Consider the following 22494-nt stretch of genomic DNA (forward strand, 5'->3'; position numbering starts at 1 on the left):
AGATGTGCAGGTTAGGTGGATTGGCCATGCTAAATTGCCCTTAGTGTCCAAAATTGCCCTTAGTGTTGGGTGGGGTTACTGGGTTATGGGGATAGGGTGGAGGTGTTAACCTTGGGTAGGATGCTCTTTCCAAGAGCCGGTGCAGACTCGATGGGCCGAATGGCCTCCTTCTGCACTGTAAATTCTATGATAATCTATGAAGTAGAACCCCTTTTGGTTTGTGTAGAGCGGCCTGACATCTGCAGGTGCTCGTGGGGAGACATGCATCCCGTCGATAACCCCCTGGACCCGGGGCACGGCAGTAATGGTGACGAACCCTGCTGCCTGGACATCCTGGTGTGCTTGGTCCACATTGAAGTGGATGTATTGATTGACCCGGGCATATGAGATTCCGGGCAGTTCCCCATTCTGCTCCTGGAAGGACCCCGTGGCATATGTATATGTTCAGGGCGACCATCATATTGATGGCCATCGGGAGTGGGTGTCCTTCCCCATATTCCCACTGTGCCAGGTGTGCTATCATCTGGCAGACATGTCGCACTGTCACCCTGCTCAGCGGGAGTCTTCGATGACATGCCCAGTCCGGCAGGTCCACGAATGATAGGCACTGCGGTACACATGAGGCCTCATGCAGCGTCTCCTTGATGCCTCCTCCTCCTTTGCCTGTTGGGCAGCTGGCTCTCCATCCTCACCACCTGCCACCTGTTTCTCTGAGGCAGGCTCCGCTGCAGCATCTTCCTCCTTCTTGAGCAGCTCCAGCTCATTCAGCTGCAGGGCACCCCCAGGGCTGCGGAGACTAGCAGGAAGGCCACATAATTATTGGTCATAGAATTTACAGTGCAGGAGGCCATTTGGCCCATCGAGTCAGCACTGGCACTTGGGATGAGCACCCTACCCACGCCTCCACCCTACCCACTTAACCCCACCTAACCTTTTGGACAATAAGGGCAATTTATCATGGCAAATCCACCTAAACTGCACATCTTTGGATTGTGGGAGGAAATCGCAGGACCCGGAGGAAACCCACCCAGACACGGGGAGAATGTGCAGACTCCACCCAGACATGACCCGGGTGACCCAAGCAGGGAATCGAGCCTGGGACCCTGGAGCTTTGAAGTAACAGTGCTACCATTGTGCTAGCGTGCTGCCCCAAACTGGTTGAATTCTAATATCCATTGTCTGCAGGGGTGAAAGGCAGATATATTAGCATGGTGCATATCCCTCGTGCCCAACCAGGCCCATCGGGCTACATGGTGGTCCCGGTTGGCACTGTGGACTCTGTCCCCACATGTACCATGTGTGAAGGGGAACACAGGATTTCAGTCAAACGGGGTTAGGCTATTGAGTTGGTCATGATCATAATAAATGGTGGAGAAGGCTTGAAGGGCCAAATGGCACATCCTGCTCCTATTTTCAGTGTTTCTATGTAAAAATTTAAAGGGGAAGCATTGGGATTGGTTTGCCCAATCCTGACATTGTAACCATGTCCCTTGAACCTGGGAAGGGAAGGGATTAAAGTCTATTCTTGAGTGTTAATAGCTGTATCTTCCAATCAAATTCACAAAATAAAGACGTCCCCCAGTTGTGAGAATGCCCATGGAGCATATATGCAGCACGGTAGCATGGTAGCACGGTAGCATGGTGGTTAGCACAAATGCTTAACAGCTCCAGGGTCCCAGGTTCGATTCCCGGCTGGGTCACTGTCTGTGTGGAGTCTGCACGTCCTCCCCCTGTGTGCGTGGGTTTCCTCCGGGTGCTCCGGTTTCCTCCCACAGTCCAAAGATGTGCGGGTTAGGTGGATTGGCCATGCTAAATTGCCCGTAGTGTCCTAAAAAAAAAGTAAGGTTAAGGGGGGGAGTTGTTGGGTTACGGGTATAGGGTGGATACGTGGGTTTGAGTAGGGTGATCATTGCTCGGCACAACATCGAGGGCCGAAGGGCCTGTTCTGTGCTGTACTGTTCTATGTTCTATCTATTCACTGTGTGGGGGCGCTTGTCATGTGAGGCCTACTTCTCTTGCAACAGGTTACGATTAGAAGCTGAAAGATTCTCACAATGTGAAACCTGGAAGGGCAATAAATAAATGAAATTTCGATCATCTCAATCTAATCCTTTGTTGACCTGAAGGCACAACACAGAATCCTTCCAGTCTCTATTCACCATTCAATAACTATAATAGTCACAAAGCTGAAAATTAAAAGTCAGTAGTGCAGACAACGTTCTGAGGTCATAGTGCAGCACAAAATAGCAAGGCATTGAATGGAGAGAGAACTGACTAAGAATTGCTTTAAGTAGTAAAAATATCGGGTTATTCTCCTCCACAATAATCCCTATCCTCGTAAGGACTACGATACATCTGTATATATTACAATCAGAACCAAGTAATCATTTTTAAATGTAAAGTCACTCCATAGTTTGATATAAAAACATTGAGATAGAAAGTTTGTGAATTGGAAATAATATTTGGCCATTCAGGAGTTAAAGATTTTGATATGGTCCTTCATGTAATATTAAATCACTAACTGTCATTATCTTCAAATTTGTATGTATAAGTTCAAGAGTCCATAATATTAAGGCCAGTTCTTGTTGAAAGATGTCTGATTTTGTTTAAGCACACTAATGGAAGCAGCTACACTGCAAATAGCATCAGTCAGTGCAAGAGTGTAAATCTACCTGAAAGCATCATGAGATTTGTTTTGGCTAAAATATTCATGAGTATCAAAGTGTCCTGAATGTCCTACAATGCATCCATGACAGATGATTGATAGCGAATCTCTGGCGTTGTCTCCCATAGTGTCTCATTCCATTTTTCTTGACAAACACTAAAGAGAAGGCAGCTCATCTCGTCCACAAGCAGTGCTTTGCATATTCTCAGCCTCCTTCGGAAGACAACGTAGTGCATCACAAAGATGAACATATCCATCTTCAGGAACTGTTTAATTCACTACATTAGGAATTAGGCCATTTATAACAATCTAATTTACTGACAATTTCTCCTGGACGACAGATAACATATCTGCAAATAAAGTAGAAACTCATTAGTAGCCATCAAACACTCAGCATCAAATACCTTAATAATTAACATCATATATCGCAATAATAATAAACCTATGGATGTCCATTAGAAATAAATAGTGTTTTATGATTAGATTTAGCTACCCACCTTGTCCTCGTGACCAGTTTAATCCCAGTTTTCATTTTTTACGAAGAAGCTAACCTTGGAGTTCATTTAGAGGAGAAGAGGGTAGCAATTTGTCATTGGACTAAAAGTATTCAAATAAACCAGGCCAGACAAAGCGATATTTCGATTGTAGATATTAGAATTAAAATCACTGATTAGTTGTGTAGGCTGGAATGTATGTATGTCATTGGTGCTGTATTCTAATTTAGTACCACATTCAGCTCCCCTTGAAGATATGCTTCATAGAAAAGCAAAATATGTAGTGATATGCCTGTGCACAGTTTTGTATATAGTTAGTGATACAACCTCCAACCAGCAGGTGGCCATTAAGATCTCCCATGTGACTCAAGATATCCGGCAGTTGGTCGTAAGTCATACAAGAGAATTGTCGCACTAAAAGTAGCTCCAGGAGAATTCGCTGAATTCATTTATTTTGTCACCATTTGTATCATAGTTCGTCAGTTTTCATTCCGTGTGTTCATCTTGTTAATAAATCATCTTACTAGTCAAAGAACTAGATGTTCTGTGCTGATCTTTACTATTGCCATGAACAGAATATAACAAAGTAAGGTCAGAAAATGTGAATTAAATAAAAGTCACCATAGACCCAGTGGACCTTAGGCTGCTCTCCCCTTTAAAAGAGAGAGCTGACTGGTGATTTAACCCAAGGGTCACCATATCTCAGACAATGGGCAAAGTTGAGAAGGCAGGGCCTTCATGGATAACATCAGATGGTACAGGAATTGAACCCGCACTGTTGGCGTTACCCCACATCACAAACCAGCCATCCTGCCAACGGAGCTAACTGACCCCCATGGAACTGTCTGTCGGAGTTATGGTAATCTAAAACACCAAAGATCATCATGTAGACCCATGCCAATATTTAAACAGCTGCAAAAGCAACAGTTCTTCATTGCTTCCTTTCTCAGATGCCATCGGATCTTTAAAAGATATCCCATCGCCTGGCCTCCTGATAAGCTTCTATTGAAACTAAGACAGCAGTGAGTTAGAAAACAGTTCTGTTACATAAAAATAGTCTCTCGTATTCGAACTTAATTTTGGGAAAATGGAGGTACTTTGTTCTATGTGCTAGCTTATGCTGAGTGGCACTTCCTTGTCTATTTGATTTTATTAGGATTTTGACATGCAGACTAACTTGACGAGTGAAATGAATGCTGTCTCAGTGATAAATATCATATTGCCAGAGATTGTGCTGCTGCAGGAAGCCACAGTCTACCATGCTCGCCCTTGATCTGAGAGCCCGAGACAAAATATAATCGCACCTTCAAATAGCTAACAGCAAGGAACTGTGTTACTTTATTTATCAGAAAGATTAATACTCAATAAGAGTAAACATTTTGCTGCACAACTGCTTTTTCATATTAACCACCATGTCATTTTGTTATTAATAATATTAGGTTAGAAATGAGAGCTGGTGATAAGAACAGACAAATGCTGAATATGTTCAAATGATGTTCCTCTCTATCCTACATTGGATGGCACGGTGGCATAGTGGTTAGCACTGTGGCTTCACAGTGCCATGGTCCTAGGTTTGATTCCCGGCTGGGTCACTGTCTGTGCGGAGTCAGCATGTTCTCCCTGTGTCTGCGTGGGTTTCCTCTGGGTGCTCCGGTTTCCTCCCACAGTCCAAAGATGTGCACGTTTGGTTGATTGGCCATGATAAATTGCCCTTAGTAACCAAAAAGGTTAGGAGGGGTTATTGGGTTACGGGGATAGGGTGGAAGTGAAGTCTTAAATGGTTTGGTGCAGACTCGATGGGCCGAATGGCCTCCTTCTGCACTGTATGTTCTATACTTTAAAGGAGTATTTATTTACATGAGTAAACAGCAGACAGGGGAATGCCGCACTAATGTATTATTATTACTAACATTTATTTCTAGTCTACAATTGTTTATTTTAGTTATATTATTTTGGGAGCTGGCAATGAATATTGCTGCATTTTTATTCTTATGAATTGAGGATGTTAATGCTAGATAATGGGCCTTCTTATATTTTTTAACCTGGTGTCTCTAGCAAGAACCTCCATGTCAGTAAATTCCTTTAATCTATACCACTGTTCACTGCACTCATATGACATTTCTATTTCTTATATCAGCATTCAGTGATCTCTGAATGAGATTGGCCAATTACAGCTAAATTATGGGATTGGATTTGTTTATTGTCACGTGTATCAATGCACAGGTAAAGGTATTGTTCTGCGTACATAGAATCACAGAATTTACAGTGCAGAAGGAGGCCATTAGGCCCATCGAGTCTGCACCGGCTCTTGGAAAGAGCACCCTACCCAAGGTCAACACCTCCACCCTATCCCCATAATCCAGTAACCCCACCTAACCCAAGGGCAATTTAACATGGCCAATCCACCTGACTTGCACAACTTCACACTGTTCAGACAGATCATTCCGTACATGGAAAGAAAATACATAATAGGGCAAATATAAAATACATAATGTAAATACATAGACTCAGGCATCGGGTGAAGCATACAGGAGTGTAGTACTACTCAGTAGAGAAAATGTGTGAAGAGATCAGATCAGTCCAAAAGAGGGTCGTTTAGGAGTCTGGTAACAGTGGGATAGAAGCTGTTTTTGAATCTGTCATGCGTGTTCTCAATGAAAGAAGTTGGAAGAGTGAATAAGCTGGTGGGAGGGGTCTTTGATTGTGTTGCCCGCTTTCCCAAGACAGCGGTGGTGCAGATAGAGTCAATGGGTCGTGTGATGGACTGGGTGGTGTTCAGGACTCTGTAGTTTCTTACGGTCTTGGGCCGATTTGTTGCCATACCAGGCCAGATAGGATGCTTTCCATGGTGAATCTGTAAAAGTTGGTAAAAGTCAATGTGGCCATGGTGAATTTCCTTAGTTTCCTATTGTGCTTTCTTGGTCATAGTGTCAACATGGGTGGACCAGGACAGATTGTTGGTAATGTGCACACCGAGGAATTTAAAGCTGTCAACCGTTTCCACCTCGGCACCATTGATGCAGACAGGGGTGTGTATGATACTTTGTTTCCTGAAGTCAATGACCAGCTCTTTAGTTTTGCTCAGATTGAGGGAGAGATTGTTGTCACTATACCGCTCCACTAGGTTCTCCATCTCCCTCTTGTATTCCGACTTGTCGTTTTTCGAGATCCGACCCACCACGGTCGTGTCATCAGCAAACTTGTAGATGGAGTTGGAGCCAAATTTTTCCACGCAGTCGTGTGTGTAGAGGGAGTATAGCAGGGGGTGAGTACACGACCCTGTGGGGCCCCGGTATTGAGGACTATCGTGGAGGAGGTTTTGTTGTTTATTCCTACTGCTTACAGTCTATGGGTCAGAAAGTCAAGGATCCAGTTGCAGGGTGAGGAACCAAGTCCAAGGTTTTGGAGCTTTGATATGAGCTTGGCTGGGATTACGGTGTTGAAGGCGGAGCTGTAGTCAATAAATAGGAATCTGATGTAGGAGGCCTTGTTGTCAAGATGCTCCAGGGATGAGTGTAGGGCCAGGGAGATGGTGTTTTCTGTGGACCAGTTATGGCAGTATGTGAATTGCAGAGGATCTAGACATTCTGGGAGTATGGAGTTGATGTGCCTCATGACCAACTTCTCGAAGCACTACATTATGATCGATGTCAAGGCCACCGGACGATAGTCATTGAGGCACCAATATGATGGTGGTCTTCCTGATGGTGGGCATCTCGGAATGGAGTAGGGAGAGGTTGAAGATGTCCGCGAACACATCTGCCAGCTGGCCGGCGCAAGATCTGAGTGCACGACCAGGGACTCTGTCAGGACCCATCGCTTTCACTTTGACTTTCAAGAAGGTCGATTTGACTTTGGAAGCTGTGATGGTGGGTATAGGTGTGACCGGGGCTGCGGGGGCAGTTGACGGTGGTTTGATGGTTTCCTGCTCAAACCGAGCATAGAATGCATTGAGTTCACTGAGGACAGGTGCACTGCTGCTGGAGACTCTGCTTGGCTTCGCTTTGTAGCCCATTATGTTGTTTACGCCTTGCCATAACCGACAAGAGTCCGTGACGTTAGTCTGTGACTGTAGCTTGTTCTGATATTGGCCGGGTTCTCCGAGCCCACGCAGGGTCAGAGAATCGCTGGTGACTCCGGAAATTCCCGCCACGCTGCTCCGACCCGGGACGCGATTCTCCGCCAACCGGAGAATCGGAGGCCGTCGGTGTGTGCGGTTGACGCGGCGCTTGTCTGGGGCCAGTCGTCCGGCCGAGTTCCACCAACCTAGAATCACCCGGCGGGAGCTTGGACCCGTGGCCATGGTGGCCGTCCTGGTAGGGAGGATCAGACTCCAGGGTGGGGCCTGCATGACGGCCAGGCCCGCAATCGGGGGCTACCGATCAGCAGGCGCACACGATCTGGAGAGGATCACGATCTCCTTCCTCATGGGCCCGCTGTGTCACTCCGCCATGTTGCGTGGCGCCGGTGGAGGGCCGTGTATCAGCGCCGGAGCAGCGTGCAGCACTTCGCTGCCATGCTGGTCCCCTGTGGCTCACTGAGTCGCTGGGCCATGAGGCCCATTGACGCCGTCGTGAAACACTCCGGTGTTTATGCCGGCGTCCACACTTGGCCGAGATTTTGGAGAATCCATTGTCTCTTGGCATCGCTGATGACTTTGTGGGGATTGTACCTGAATTTCTTGTATTGGTCAAGGTCGCCTGACTTGAATGCCTCAGACCTGGCATTCAGTAGGGAGTCAATCTCCCGATTAAGCCATTGTTTCCGGTTGGAGAATGTACATACTACTTTCCTCGGCACATAGTCTTCCACACAATTACTGATGAGGTCTGTGATGGTGGTGGCATATTCGTTTAGGTTGGTCACTGAGTTCTTAAATAGGCACCAGTCCACTGACTTAAAGAAGTCACATAGTAGCTCTTCTGTTGTCTCGGACCAGTACTGCATGACCTTCTTCATCAGATTCTCTCGCTTAAGTTTCTGCTTGTATGCCGGGAGAAGGAGCACCGTCTTATGGTCCCATTTTCTGATGTGTGGTCGGGGATGGATCGGTAGGTGCCCTTGATTTTTGTGTGGCAGTGGTCGAGAGTGTTGGCGCCCCTGATGGAACATGAGATGTGTTGGTGGAATTTTGGCAGTACACTCTTGAGGTTTGTCTGGTTGAAGTCCCCGGCCATGATGAACAAGGCCTCCGGGTGTTCTGTTTCATTGTTATTTAAAGCTGTGTACAATTCGTCCAGCGCCTTCTTCACTTCTGCCTGGGGTGGGATGTAGACCTCTGTGAAAATGGCAAGTGAACTCAAGTGAAGTGGAATATAGTATGGGCGGCACTTCAACAGTCAGGTATTACAGATCTGGGGAGAAGTAGGTCACCAGGGACACCACATCGGAGCTGCAGAAGGAGTTGATGAGGAGGCAAATCCTTCCGCCCTTTGCTTTGCTTGATGACGCCGTGCGGTCCATCCGGGGAAGCCGTCAGATTGAGAAGCTGTCAGATTGTATGGCACAGTCCGGTGAGGCAGAGGTGAGCCATCGCTCTGTGAAACAGAGCACACGGCAGTCTCTTACTTCCCTCTGAGAGGTAAGTCTTGCCTTACATTCGTCCAGCTTGTTTTCAATCGCTTGAACATTTGACAGGAGTATGCTGGGGAGAGGAGTCTTGAAACAGCGTTGCTTTAGTCTCACCTGCTGACCGCCCCGTTTACCTCACTTGCTCCATCGGCAGCTGATTCTGGATGGTTGCGGGATCCGATGGGAAAAGTCTGACCTTGCAGAAGGTAGGTGGTTGCATCTGGCGGAGTCAGGGGGCTGGTTTCATTTTCAGGGACACGTCTGGCAGGGTCCCAGGTGCTGGTTGCGATTTTGGTCTGCCGGGAGGCCGGGGGGGGGGGGGGGGGGGGGGGGGGGGGGGGGTGGGGGGCATGTTTGCGATCCAGTCTGCTCAGCCGTTCTGTCAGGATGGGTGGCGCGTTCGGGTCCTCATGTGACGTCTCTGCCGTTTCGGGCGTCTTTAATCTGGGTTTTCGTTGCTGGCATGGGCTTCCTGGGTCAGGTTGGGCTGGGTCGCGTGTTCTGCTCCAGCGTTGGTGGTCTGGTCGGGCGCTCCAGGAATCGGTCCTTGATGTAGGCCTGGTCGGACCGCCATGTGGATTCTTCCTTCCATCCTCCATTAAGTCGATCACTGGGCGGACCTCTCCGGGTCGGATCACTGGGTGGGTCTCTCCGGGTCAGGTCGGGTCAGGTCTCTTGCTCGGGGGCCGGGTCAGGCGCTGGATCAGGCGGTCTGGGGGCTGCCATCGTTTCTCAGACCGGGTCAGGTCCTACTCAAGGTCGGGGTTGAACGTCCAGTTTGAGCATCTTCAACTTCCAGGTCGGGTCGTGAGAGAAGTCCTGCTGGATGGGGTCGGGTCGGGTCATCTGATCCAGTTCACGGGCCTCTGAGGATCGTCAAACCTGGAAGAGAACATAAAAGGGAAAGGCGAGTGATAGTGTTCGTGTTAGAATGAGGTTTTACGAGATTATTACGGTTATCGATGTAGGAAGAAGATCTGTGTGAGAGAACTCGCAGAGAATCGCAACGTTCCAACACCATCTTGCTCACCATGTGTGATGGGTGGGTAATGTGATGTAGATAGCTGCCCTCTAGGATCTTGGCTTAAATTGCTCAATTGAGAAGTACAAAACCTTTCAGCTCAGAAAGAAGTTGTTTTCAGTTCACAGTTTGGAACAAAACCAATGCCTCAGAGGTGAAAAGGCAGCCCATGTATTGACAATCTCTCAGTAATCATGCAAAATGTCACTTTATTGATATTCCACTTTGAAACAATTTTATTGATAACAAGTTCAAGTTTAGTAGCAACTCCCTCCGTGCGCCAGCCAGTCATTTCCACTGCACTGCTTTTCTTTTACGGCGTTTGGGAAATTCATAAAAATGAATCCAAAGCATTTGGGGCACTGATATTAATTTAGCAAAATGCATAATTTCTTCAGACATCATACTAAGCAAGCCTCTTTTACCAAACTGATAAAATCTCACATCTTTTGTTTCATTTTTAAAAGTGGTATTTATAATACTCACCTTTTCTGATTCATTTATTTTTAGCTGTTTGCACGCCTTTTGCCCAATTTTGTTCTGTGGCCTATGACATTTATTATTTTGAAGAAGGAAGGAACTTGCTTTTATTTTGTTCCTGTTGAATTTTCAGACACATAAGGGTCTGGATTCTCCAATAATGGGGCTAAGTGTTGATGTCGTCGTAAACGCCGGAGCGTTTTACGACGGCGTCATCTGGCCACTGGGAGCAGCGATCCCGCAACCCACTGGGAACAGCACGGCACTGGAGCACTTCACGCAGCTCCAGCTGCCGATACGTGCCCCATAATGGACGGAGCGGGTCTGCGCATGCGCGCCACAGCCGGCGTGGGTCTGCGCATGCGCATGGTTTCCCGTCTCCGCGCTGGCCCCCACGCAACATGGCGGAGCCCTACAAGGGCCCGGCGCGGAGGAACATAGAACCCCCCCGGAATTAGCCTGCCCGCTGATTGGTGGCCCCCGATTGTGGGCCTGGCCACCGTGGAAGCCCTCTCTGGGGTCAGACCCCCCTCCCCCCCACCAGGACGACCCCGCAGCCAGAACGCCGAGGTCCCGCCGGGTAGGACCACACGCGAACGACGCCGGTGGGACTCGGCCAAACTTACCGGGCACTCGGCCCGTCGAGCACCCGGAGAATCGGCGGCCCGGAGTCGGAGCGGCGTCGCAGGATTCGCAGCCCCCCCCACCCCCGCCGATTCTCCGACCTGGCGCGAGATCGGAGAATCCCGCCCCAGGTGTCTAATCTTCATCAGAAATTGGATAAAGGTCAAAAGAGAAATTGTGATAAGGTTAGAAAAATAAAGATAAAATGGGACTTGAATTTATATTTTTGCTGCATTTGTCAACCTCACTGAAATCTGTTTGTTCCTTCGCCTTTTGTTGTGTTGAAGGTGAGACAACTGAAACACCCAACCTGACTATTTCCATTGCAGACAACACTACCCTGCTGAGCATTTCCACTATTTCCACTTTGTGTTACAGTTTTCCAGCAGTTTCCTAATTATGTCACATTTGATGCTGGATTGTGCTTCACCATGTCACTCAGGAGGGGTTCCTGGTACCTGCCATTCGCCAAGTGAAGTAAAAAAAAACCTCTCACTTGTCAGTTGACTAATTTATGACCATCCTGCTTTCGGGGAAAGAGCAAGTATAATGAGGTCTCTTTGGGGCCATGGTGATTCCAAGTTGACAAACATGATGATGGAAGATTGGAAATAAGTTGATCCTCTGTGCCAGCCTTAATAATCCAATTCCTGAGCTATGCAGCATCCTATTCTTCCAGGGCAGCATGAATATTTAATGAATTGGCTTGGCTCTTGAATAGGATGTATCCAAAGAGATTGGACTATCAGAAAGGGTTGAGACACTTTTCATTTGATCCCAGAAACCCTGCAAGCACTTTATTAATTTGCATACTGAGCTGATGGTGTGGGTCTTTACATGTTGTACTTACCTGTCAGGTACACTCAGTTGTGGAGCTAGTATCTGTCATCCAGAAAGAGTCTCTCCCTCGTTTGGTTGATTTACTCTTTGTTAATCCCCACGAAAAACCATAGGGACGGCCCATTTAATCTCCCCGTGTGCCTCGTAAAGTACGAGCTCCCTCGCTGGCCTTGTTAATTCCACAGGATTAAACCCTGCCTATGTAGGAGCCGGGGTTCCAGAATGGTCATGGCTGGGACTTGGACTGTTGCTTGGACCTAAACCAAGGGTTGAAAATAAACCATTTTTGATTCTCCTTTCCAGGCTCATTGTTGACATATTGGCGATGAGGATAAAGCAGAACCACGGTCGGCGCTGCTAGCCACTTGGAGTACAGCCACCTCTTTTCGCATGGGAATATGGTTTGCACCATTTTGAAAATGGTAGACTTGATGCATTTGATGTGGGCATAGAGGACTGGGCTCAGTACTTGGCACGTATACGTTATTTTTTTAAGGCAAACACTATCATTGGGGATGATCCCCAGACGGTAATTGTTCTGACTATCTGTGAGGCCCCAGCTTCAGCATCATAAGGAGCCGAATGTACCCTGCAACCCCAGACTCTCAGGCATTCTAAGGGCTAGTGACGCTTGTGACAAAACACGTCGACCCCAAACCATCACTCAATGTACAAAGATACTGAATTAACACGGCTGAGAGAATCCCAGAGGAGAGTGTTACCGAACTTCTGGCATGATTGCACAAACTGGCAGAGTATTGCGACAATGGGTCATCCCTGCCCACAATGCTATGGGATTGCTTGGATGTGGAGAAAGTAATATGGCGACCCAGCGGAAATTACTGGCCAAGCCGTTGCTGTACCTAAAAAAAGCTGTTGAGATCTTCCTCTCATGGGAGAGTGCAGAGAAGGGAATCTAAGAATATCAGGGAATGCCAGTGGATGCCCCACCCCCATTCAAGTGCACAGTGTCCCCTAGGGGTGGGAGCCCTGGAACCTCACCCTGGCCCAAACACCGTTGGAACGAGGCTTGTTGGCCGAAGGTAACTGTAACCAGGCAGGACACCACCCTGGAGTCGATGGAATAGGCACTTAAGGCTGGTGAAGCTGCAGAGATAGGAAACCACAGGTCAGCCAGCGAACCCGCCGCCCTACCCGAGGGACACAACAGCTCAGAGCCATGACCCTCCACTTAGATCAACCTGCTGAAGATGAGTGCATGCAATTAAATTAAACGCTGCGGGTTGCTCCCATCCGAATAACTGCCCAGATAAATGGCCACCCATTAGATATGGAGCTGGATACAGGGGCCATGATTTCAGTAATAGGGAGGCAGACATTCGAGAAAATTAGGACAGGAAATCAACAGCTGGGTTTGCAAGACAAGCAACATACACGGGGGAACCTCTAGCCATAACAGGCATGACTATGAGCCAGTCACCTATGGACAGCAGTCCGATTGGCTACCGGTAATAATAATATGGGGCCTGGACCAAGTTCGCTGGGCTGCAATTGGTCTTATGGAAGTACCGGGAGGTCTTCCAGGAAGGCCTGGGCAAAATTAAGAGGGCTGTAGTCAAGAACATTTGGACCCTGAGGCCCAAATAAAATACTACAGGGCCTGTCCGGTCCAATGAGCTCAGCCAATTGGGAGGCCTCAGTATGATCCGGTCAGTATGTTTTGTCATTTGGGCAACATTGGTAGTCCCAGTACTAAAACCTCACAAAACCGTATTCCTGTGAGGGGATTATAAGTTGACAGTAAACAAGGGTTCTCACCTGGACCGGTACCTGATGCCAAGGAAAGAAGATCTTCACACAAAACCGCTGGGGGGTCATTCCTTTCCGACCTTGATATGAGTCACGCCTATTTCCAGTTGGAGTTGGACATCAATTCCAGACATTATGTGACAATCAATACCCGCAGAGCCTTTATGAATATACGAGGTTGCCATTTGGAGTGTCATCGGCTTGCGCCGATTTCCAGGGCATAATGGCGAACATCCTCAGAGGGCTACCGCATGTGACAGTCTACTTGGACGGAATCCTAGTCACCGGACCACCTGAGCAACCTTTAGGAAGTCTTCCGCCGGCTTTCCGAGACGAGCTTCAGCCTCAAGAGAAGGCAACTAAGGTCCCGTATTTGGGGTATGGGGTATTGAGTTGATCATGACAGCCTACACCCGGTTGAGGAGAAGATGCGAGCGATAATAGAAGCCCCACTCCGGAAAACACAACCGAGTGGTGGTTGCTTTTAGGTCTCGTTAACTAAGACAGGAAATGTTTTCCTAACCTGGTGACCAATCTCACATTGCTACATACATTGCTGAAGAAGAACCAAGGGTGGAGAGGATTTGAATTCATATTATCTGGATTACTGGTCAAGTAACATAACCATTATCCTTCCCCTTCTTTACCTGCTAATAATAATAATAATCTTTATTGTCACAAGTAGGCTTACATTAACACTGCAAGTTACTGTGAAAAGCTCCTGGTTGCCACGTTCCAGCGCCTGTTTGGGTACAGTGAGAGAGAATTCGGAATGTCCAAATTACCTAACAGCCCGTCTTTTTGGGACTTGTGGGAGGAAACTGAAACACCTGGAGGAAACCCACGCAGACACGGGGAAAACGTGCAGACTCTACACAGAGAGTGACCCAAGCTGGGAATCGTACCTGGGATTCTGGAGCTGTGAAGCAACAGTGCTACCAGCTGTGCCACCCCATTCACTGCTTATTTTAAATTGTACGGCATCACAAAGAGCAATGTGGTTTTGGGAACTTCTTTGGGGCTTAGCATGCCATTTCCAGGAACACCAGGAACTTTCCCACAGAATGTAATTGTTGAACTCCAGAAATAGAGGCTGCTCCATTGGCCCACACTGGAAATATGCTAATATGCACATTATTCTTGTCCCCAATCAAAAATGTCCAGACAAAAATGAGGACAAAAATAAGTGTATTTCAGTCATGTGATAATGTTTCATGCAAAGTTGAAATTCTCCACATCTTGCCCTCCTTGAGCTATTTGGGGGAAAAATAAATTTTCTGAAGTTCAAAAGAAGAGTGCTCTATCTTTTTTTCTCAATATGCAAGACTTGCCACAAATATATTCAGAGAATAATGAGATGTTCTTGCACTAATAGTCAGAGACTGGATTAAAGGTTGCACCACTCTACATGGAGTTACAAGATAACAAGCTTATCTGTGGTTCAGTGGCTTTTGCTTCAGGGAACAAAGATTACTTCAGCTTGTGTGAAGGGGGAGTCCTTCCTAATTTTACTCTCTGATCAGCTTTGTGGGCAGCATCTGTCTGTGCGCATAGTTTTCATAGAAATTACTTTGAATACATTTCTGGGAAATGCCTTTGCTAGGGCGGTTACATTCTGAATTAAACAGACCATTTTTTCAGTCAGTAAATAAGTAATAATAAACTGCTTAAGTCATATGATAGGTGAGCAATCTACTCAGAAATGATGATAATTTAGCAATTTAGTTGTTTGTTTTGAAAATACTGTGACAGTGAAATTGGTCTCTGTCAGTAGCATTGAATGAGCTCATAGCAAGGGGGCTGCAGATTTTACACTGTTTATGATAGACTTTTTCATTGAGCTCAATAGAAAAGAACTAGGTGGAACTGAAAAATGAGCTGCCTTACCATTGTGGGATTGTTTTGTGCTTACTGGCATTGAGCAATTTCATCCTCGTGAATTTATAAGCACCATACCTTTTGTCTTGAATTTGATCCTGAAAATAGAGATTGATCTATTCATGTTGTGATAGACAATGTATAAACACAGCACTCAATGTTACCAGGCATTGAGGCAATAGCATTCTATTGAGTGATATGATATAGGTTCAGCACTTTAACTCTGTCGGCAGGGTACTCTTCATTCCATTTGTGGAAGAGCTGAGGGAAGGCGAAGTATTTACTCAGAAAATCTAAACATTAAATGGAAAGTTGATTATATGTGAAACTGAATAGCTGCTGGTTCAAGAGTGGCATAAAGAGAGGCCTGGAAATAGTTTTCTTGCCTGCTCTTTTGAGCGTGAAAATTAGTCCAAACAAATTATTGTATAAATGCTTAAGGTGATTGTATCAAATTCTTCTCCCATTATTTTAATTGAACAATTAATCCCCTTAAAATGAACAAATTAATGCTCCTGTAGTGGGAAAAGTCTTACTTGATAATTCAAGCTAACATTTAGAAATACTTAAATTAATCAAGAACAGCCTGCATGGATAAATTTGAACAAAGTATTGAACCATTGGTTAGGCCACAAAGTGGTGCATGTAGTTGAAAAAGGACATTAAAGCATATAACCCATATAATGTCAATTCACTATGGTGATCTTGAGGATAAGGCAGGATTTTCCTATTCTGCCCATGGTGGGAACTGCTGCAGGCGGGACAGCATATTTGACGGACCAGCCAAATGTTCATTGACTTAGGTAGAGTAGTTCTTATTCTATGATTGGCGGGACATGAAAGGAGACATATGGGGCAGGATTCCCCACCTCATCTGGAACTCCACTACCGGCAATGTGTCGTGGAGAATCCAACATCGGGCAGAAAACGGGATCTGCATTCCGAAGATCCGGACCCTCGCTGGCACTGGGATATAAATTTGTACCCGCACCAGCGTAACGATGGGCAAATACCCATTTGCATCCGATTAACAGAGCAGCCATCATATTCGCCCGGATCACCATCCCCTCCCCCCACCCACATGCTCCCCCCCCCCCCCCTCCCCCAGTGGCGTGCAGAGGTCTGGTGATGCCCGGGGCAAATCTTGATTGTATGCCCCAAAGACTCAAGTATAAGGCCTAATATACTGAGAAATATTATGAGAAAGAAAAACATTGTGAATATATAAACATGAAATAAACACTTTATTCGATTTTAATATAAATCAATCAAATTTATTAAGTTCTTTTCCCCAAATGATACCTCCTGTCATAAAACACCTGAACTGTCACTTTTTACATCAGCTGTGAGAAATTCTTTTTCAATGTTTATTAAAGCCAGGTTGGTCAGTCCCTCCTGTGACATAGAAGACCTCAGATATGTTTTTATTAATTTCAGTTTTAAAAATGACCTTTCACAGCTTGCGACTGAAAATGCAATTGTAAGCAGTAATCTGTATGAAACACACAGCGTCGGAAAGACATCCCTCCCATACTGCAGTAAAGACTCCAGAGCATCTTTAGGATCAGGGGGAACTCTATTCCCTCCAGCTCGAAGGAGCATCACAAAATCAATAATTTCGTCATATAACTGAATTGCAACCACATCATTGTCATAATAATTTGCAAAGTCTGAACATTCCTTTTTTAATTTCTCTCTTTCTTGTTCATCATCAATCACTACTGAATTCAAGTTCAGAAGAAAAGAAAACCGGACACTGCGGTCTTCAATTTCAGTTTTTAATCTGTTCACAATCTCTACCATTACTCTATTCATTTCTTCTTGTGCCGTCAGTCCACTATCTCTTGCTGAGTCTCCAGGCATTATTCTCCTTCTTGTTCGTGCAATTGGTATTCCCCAATTTTCACAATATTCATTGGCTAAATCTATTGCATTGTGGATAATTTCGTCATTCTTCAAATTCAAGATATGAATAAGTCCTCTCAGATCGCAAGAAGCTTCATGGAACCCCATTTTCGGATCCTGCAAACGTTTTGAGACTTTCTCCACTGATGATAAAACTGAGTACCAAAAATTTAATAAAGCTATAAACGGGAACTGTTGAATAGAGTTCAGTAGCGATCCTGCATCAGATTTAGTTTCCCTTGAAAATTCTCCTTCCAGCAGGTGTTGAAGGCTTGCAATAACGTTGTCACACTCTTCGTGGATTACTTGCACAGCATCATGGCTGGAACTCCATCTTGTGTCACACTGTCTTTTCACAGTCCGAGTGACAAATTATTTTAACACTTCCCAACAAGAAGTAGATGAAGAAAAAAAAGTAAAGAGTTTTTCTAGAATGCCAAAAAATGTAACAACAACAGGTTGCACCTCACTTGCATGGACACAGGCCGAATTGAGGCTGTAGTTCTCGCAGTTCACAAACACAGCTTTTGGGTTAACTTCAAGAATTTTTTGTTGAACACCTCCTCTCACTCCAGCTATAACTGCTGCGTTATCATATGCTTGACCACGACAGTCATACATGGAAATTTTGTCTTCTTCCAATTTTTCCTGAATTTTATTTACCAGGCTGACTGCATCTTTCTTGTTGACTTGAAAAAATCCCAGAAATGTCTCCTTTATTTCTACTTTTCTGTGTTCATCAATATGAACGTAACGCAGAATTTCAGAAACCTGATCTTCATGGGCAATATCTGGAGTTGAATCCAGCATTATGCTAAAATATTTTACGTCCTTAATTTCGGAAATTATATTTTTCTTGACAGTTTCACCAAGAAGATTGATTATTTCGTTTTGAATTCTGTTGGACAAGTAGGTGACACTTTTTGGTTTCTCTTTCCCTCTCTGCAAGTGTTTTGCTAAGATGTCATCATATTTGGCCAAAAGTCTGATTGTTGCTAGAAAGTTTCCTGTATTTTCACTGACTGTCTCCCCGGCTCTGATAACCCAGATATTCCTTCTCCTCGATGTCCACGATAGGCCAGATTCTGTTTTGCCAGAAAGGATATAACCTCGACAATCCGTTCAGTTATAGCTTTCCATCTTTTCTTTTCAGCAGACATTTGCTGTTGAAGTTCAGCATCTATCGTAGTTGAATGATGGAGTCGAACTACGGTTTCTTCAAACAGCCAAAATCGCTTCTTTGCAAAAATATGCTAAAATCTTCTTTATTTTCTTCACATGGATCATCATCCTGACAACGAGACTGAGGAGAGAGAGTATTATGTTCTGACCGAGCTGAATCCGTATCAGAAAAATCCTTCTCTGCACCCACATCATCTTTTACTTCTCCAGGTTCTCCTACTTCTTCTTTACTTCTTTTTATCCATGCATCTAATGCCCCTCTTTGATGGGATTCTTCTTCGACTCTGGCCCTCTTTTTTTTCCTGTTCTGTGCTCCACTCGGTTGTACACGAAATACTCGTAACATTTCATTTTCTATCTCAAAAACCGTAAGACGCATGAGAAAATGGGAAGAAAATGGTAAACAATCGGTCAGTTGCAGATGGATAAACCATATTTCATCTCTTTGTTCCTTCGCATCAAATTATTTCACACTGATTCTCTACTGATAATTTTGTGCAATTTATATCATAGACTTGCAAATTAGTGGTATCTGTATTCGAATATTAGCATGTTAAGTAATAATGTGTTCCATTCCGAGATTAAATGCCATAGCAGTCCTCTGATCATCCAGGCTTCACTCTTACTACATCCCATGTAAATATTTCATTAAATATCACTAAAAAACCTATAAAAAACGTAGTTGCACCCGTTCTAGAGCTATTCACTGACCTGAGTAGGTAAAAGAACTAATCTAGATGCACAAAAAGCTGAAGAAAAGACAAGTTATGACTCGAGGAAACGCAGGAACGAACAGCCACGTCTGCTTGTTGCTTTTGATGGTTGCACCACGTACATCATGCGCATGCGTGTGGGGGGATGGGGAGAAGTACCATTTTCTCTAGACAGAAAGGGTACACCATGTTAAAGGAATAAAGGAATAAAGGGCTAACAACTGCCTCTGCAGTGCAGTGAGCCTCCAAAAATTGATTTATCACCGCTGAAATTTTAAAATTACTATCTTATTTCCTTCTCTGGGGCAGCATGGTGGCCTAGTGGTTAGCACAACCGCGTCACGGAACTGAGGTCCCAGGTTCGATCCCGGATCTGGGTCACTGTCCGTGTGGAGTTTGCACATTCTCCCCGTGTCTGCGTGGGTTTCGCCCCCACAACCCAAAAAATGTGCAGAGTAGGTGGATTGGCCACGCTAAATTGCCCCTTAATTGAAAAAAATAATTGGGTAATCTAAATTTAAAAAAAAATAAAAAATAAATTTAAAAAAAATTTCCTTCTCTGATTGGATGCCCCCATCCAATGGATGCCCGGGGCCAATGCCCCGTCGCCCCCCCCCCCCCCCCCCACCTGCACGCACTGACACCCCCCCCCCACCCCCGGTCCATGGTCTAATCATGTGTCTTGTCTTGTGTCCTGCAGGAGCTGCTGGAGATAGGGCGGGCCCATCTGATGTCTCCAGCCAGTGCCACAGCTGGAGTTCCGACCGTGAGCCAAGCAGCGATGCTGAGGACAACTTGGACGGCAGCCCTCCGGCCATGAATCAGGACACCCCGGAGCACGAGTGCTCGGAGCCCTCACAGCTGCCTCCAACACCCTCCACCATCCCAAAGACATTCACCTTGGTTGGGCATTTCAGTGAAGAGCCTGGGGCCCTAACTGCTTTGCACCACACAGCTGATGCAGTATAGCAGGTGGAGGCAGGAACACCCAAGGCGGCGGACAGTCGGAGGGCGGGCCGACCCCAAGAACTAGCAGCCGTCCAGATGAGTTTAGGGCTTCTGGACAGTCGCATCGATTGTGGAGATGCAGGCACAGAACCGGAGACTACATGAGGGGTTGTCGGCGAGCATCCAGTACCTGCAGGTGCAGTTGGAGGAGTCCAACCGCATGCAGCAGCAGGAGGTGGTGCTGACCACTCATGCCACCGGACCTACACTGCATGGGTGGTGTCCACAGTGGAGGCATTGGCGGTGACAGTTTTGGCTATGGATTAGCCCAGAAGGCAGTGGTACAGTCAATGAGTGATGTGGCACAGTTCCAGACGGAGATGGCCCACTCCCTGTGCTCCATAGCTGTGAGCATGTGGACCCTGGTCGAGACCAGAGAGGGCCTCCAAGACTGGCAGTGGTAGGTGGCGGGGGAGCCTCAGGGGTTAGCTCTGCTCAGACCCTCATCAAATGAAGTAGCCTGGGGACAGTCGATCATCCCGAGAGAGGACGAGGTGATGGAGTCTGTGCCGGTGTCTCCCGCAGGGGAAATACCAGAACATTTCAGCACCTCGGACTCCTCCCTCCTGTGCCTGGCGCATCTGGTGGGCAGCGGGCAGAACAGGGCAGCACCACACTACCTGGGACACCCGAGCAGAAGCTCAGCCCATCCAGGCCTGTTGCCCCAGAAGACGCCCGCCAGCGGGAACCAAGGTCGCAGGGCAGGATATTATAGCAGTCCACCTCCACTCTTGCTGTACTGTCTGGGGATCCACCAACATGAAATGTTGTGGCCTGTAAGGCCAGAAACATAGATACTAATTAAGTTGGCACGGGGCAGGGCACAGTTTAGTTATAGGGGCTAGCGCACAAATCTGTATATCTGTGTTCACATTAAACACTTGTTCACACTGTTATAACCTGCCTCGGTGTTCTGTCAGATGGGTGTAACGGGTGGGTTGGTCTGGGCTGGCCAGAGAGGGGGTGTGTGGAGGGAATGGGCGGACGTTTTGGTGGTCCATGCTGGATGGCTGCCTTTCAGGCCGCGGTAATGGCAGTTCATGCTTGGACACCGCTCCAGTCAGTGCGGAGTCACACCAGCCACATGGCCGGTATCTCTGTCACCCCCCCCTCCCCAAACCCGAGCAGGGCCCCCCAGCCCAGCCAGCCCAGCCAGTGTCTGGCCCGGCAGCCCACAATCGCGCCTTGCCATGTTCTCCTCCTCTCTCTCCCTCATCAGCCTCGACGCTGGTTTCATGATTTTTAATAGCACAAGTGAACTGCGTCATCGGGAATTCGGCCCATCGGAGGAGGAGAATCGCGGAGGCCCCGGAGAATACCGGTTCAGGCCTACTAATGATATTCTAATGGTGTTTACTGTACGTGTGTTCCAGAATGCATTGACGCCACTGTCGAGGTGACAGAGAATTGCAATTTGCTGTGAAATCACCGCCGCCACGAATTTGGCATCAGAACGTATTCTCCAGCCAATCGCGTTTCCCGGTTTTGTTTCAGTCAATGGAAAATCCTGTCCCATTTATCACTGGAACTCAGAGAGAGAGATGCTCCTGTGAGAAGCCTTGTGCTTATATGGCCCTGTACAGAGTTATACAGAATTAATAATTGTTTGGAAGTTCCTGTAAGTTTTGTTTCCAGTAGTCTCCGTTAAACCCATTCTGGGGCTTTTTATGATAACGCTTCAGATTCCTTCAACCTATTTTGAGCTTTCTGTTTCCCTTATCCCCATTTTGAACAGCCTTGATTGATGTTCTGCATTAATGTGATCGTTATGAAGAAAAATAAGTCATGATTTCACCACATCATCAACAATTTTAGGGTGGGTGCCTCTCACTTTGGCTATAAGTGACATTTGCCTCCTTAAGCAGAGCATTTCCAATACATTCTTGATTGAAAAGTAATGTTTGTTGAATCGGTACTTAATAGCTGGTTTTTCCTTATTTGATGTTTTGTCTTTATTTATTCATGAGATGTAGGCATCACTGGCAAGGCAAGTATTTATTGCTCATCCGTAATTGCTCTTCAGAACATGGCAGTGAGGCACTTTCCTGAACAGTTGCAATCTGTATGGTGCAGGTATTGTAAGGGAGGAAGTATTCAGATTTTGAAAGAATGATGACAGATTTTCAAGTCAGGGAGTTTGCGTCTTGGAGAGGAGCCTGCAGGTGGTGGTGTTCCCATACGTTCTAGGTAGCAGAGGTCACAGCTTTGGAAGGAACTGTCAAAGAAGTCTGGGGGCAAGTTGCTGCAATGTATCTCGTAAATGGTATATAATGCTACCACTGTGCAGCAGTTGTGGAGGGAAAAAAGTTCATGCCTGCCAATCATATGGGCTGCTTTGTATTA

This window comes from Scyliorhinus canicula, chromosome 5 (assembly GCF_902713615.1).
Source record: "Scyliorhinus canicula chromosome 5, sScyCan1.1, whole genome shotgun sequence".
Taxonomy (NCBI): domain Eukaryota; kingdom Metazoa; phylum Chordata; class Chondrichthyes; order Carcharhiniformes; family Scyliorhinidae; genus Scyliorhinus; species Scyliorhinus canicula.